Source organism: Oryctolagus cuniculus, chromosome 1, assembly GCF_051225735.1.
Source record: "Oryctolagus cuniculus isolate XC-2025 breed Fujian yellow rabbit chromosome 1, ASM5122573v1, whole genome shotgun sequence".
Classification (NCBI taxonomy): Eukaryota; Metazoa; Chordata; class Mammalia; order Lagomorpha; family Leporidae; genus Oryctolagus; species Oryctolagus cuniculus.
Window position 1 is genome coordinate 100,933,180 of NC_142867.1, and position 2,024 is coordinate 100,935,203.

Genomic DNA, 2,024 nt, shown 5'->3' on the forward strand with positions numbered 1-2,024 from the left:
TGTCTGAGTCCAGGTGTGCACACATTCTAGCAGCAACCACTGATACTTCAAGTGGTCAGGGCATGGAGGCAGAGGGGAAGAGGAAAATCCTCAAATCTCAGAGTGCAGTGTCTTACTTGGAGGATCTTAGGGTCTGGATGTCCCAGCTGCCCTGTTCCCGCTGCCCTCTGTGGTGCAGAGCAAAGTGCGGGTTAAAGTGCTGTGGTCACTGTTGCTCTTTTGGGTTTTCTTGGATCTTTGAGACTCAACCTTCCTTGCTAGAATGTGGGGGTCCTTCGAAAGAAGATATGCAAGGGCTGCTGTCTCCCACTACAGTATGGCTTCTGACATTGACTCCTTTCTCAAGGTGGTGTCGCACTTCTGCAGCCTGCTCTCTGAGGGCTGGTGGAGGGGACACCATGTTCCTCCTCTGAAGCAGTGGGGCCCTGAGTTTCCTGGGAGCTCTCCTTGCTGAGCTGCTCATCAGTGGTGACCGAATTCTGGGCCCTGCTGAGGCTCTCCTGCTCACCCTGTCCCCTGCAACATGGGACTAGCATTCAATCACCACCAATGGCTTTGTTCTTCTTTCTATACTGCTGTTCCTGGTCTCTGTTTCCAACTATGCTCCCACCGTTCCCTTAGTCCTTTGGGTACACTTCCTTGGGCCCTCATCTTGAGATGTAGCTGATTTGAATCTTCTCTGTTAGGGGAGGAGGTGAATGCTGACTTCTCTCTTTGGCCATCCCATCAGAATCTTTTTCAAAGATCTTTAAGTCCCTTCATATGTGGCATTCCTCTATATCAGAATCCATGGACAGATTCATTCCTGATACACCTTTCTAAAAATTAATTCAAATCCTATTACTTTTATTGTCATCCAACTTGAATGATCTTTTATTGATTTTTATTTTTCTTGAAAACAGAGATATTAATATCACAAAGTTAAGGATTAAAAATATGGAACACTTCATGAATTTGTATGTCATCCTTGCTTGGGGCCATGCTGATCTTCTCTGTATCATTCCAATTGTAGTATATGTGCCAGAGAAGCTAGTACCCTGTTACTTCTTTTTTTTTTAAAGACTTTTATTTATTTTTTTGAGAGGTAGAGTTACATACAGTGAGGGGAAAGACAGAGAGGTCTTTCATCCACCAGTTCACTCCCCAAATGGCTGCAATGGCAGGAGCTGCGCTGATCCAAAGCCAGAAACCAGGAGCTTCTTCCTGGTCTCCCACATGGGTGTAGGGGCCCAATCGCCTGGGCCATCTTCTAATGCTTTCCCAGGCTGTAGCAGGGAGCTGGATCAGAAGAGGAGCAACTAGGACTAGAACCAGTGCCCATATGGGATGCTGACGCCTCAGACAGAGGCTTAACTTACTGAGCCACAGTGTTGGCCCCATTGCTGCATCTTAAACCTGACCACAGAACTGTCCAGGACCTGGATCTGTCTCAGCCCTAGACATTCCCAGTTCCACGTTTATTTTCCAACATGGCTAAGAGCTTGCATTTACTAGCAGTACTGATTTTGTACTTCAGTGCATTTGCACAGGACACTGGAGACAATGCTTCTGAACCAATCCATTTGTGTGTGGCTTAGAGTGCCCTGGACTGTGTGACCTCACCGCACCCACAGCAGAAGTGGCCTGACATAAAAACTCTGCTCAATAGGGCTTCTCAATTTCGGATGAAGCCTGGCCAACAGATTCCTTCTTTTGGCAAATTTGAATGCAATGAACGGAAAATCAACAGACAGTAGGATGAAAAGAAGCCAAGATGTACAGGGAAAATGTGGTAGGCAGAAGCTCAGTAGTAGTAAACACCATGAAGACGAAAACCATAGGAAATGAGGTAAAAAGAGCAGTGTCTGGAGTTGGGGAATCAGGAGAGAGAGGAAGAGGGAGAGGGAGAGGGAGAGGGAGAGAGAGAGGGAGAGAGAGAGAGAGGCAGGCTTAACCATCCGTGTGATGGATCACTTTGGATCCACTTCGAGGAGAACCCATGAAAACTGAGTGCTAAGAATTGTGTTGATTTCTGAATGTTCTAA

The 2,024-nt window shown here is 46.7% G+C and overlaps 1 non-coding gene across 1 annotated transcript; it reads right to left on the reverse strand.

The window, feature by feature from the left end:
• Positions 1-930: 930 nt before the first annotated feature.
• On the reverse strand, positions 931-1,036 carry LOC127484991 (U6 spliceosomal RNA). The gene has a single exon (XR_007912200.1). It is a non-coding gene; the product is annotated as a U6 spliceosomal RNA (small nuclear RNA).
• Positions 1,037-2,024: the final 988 nt, after the last annotated feature.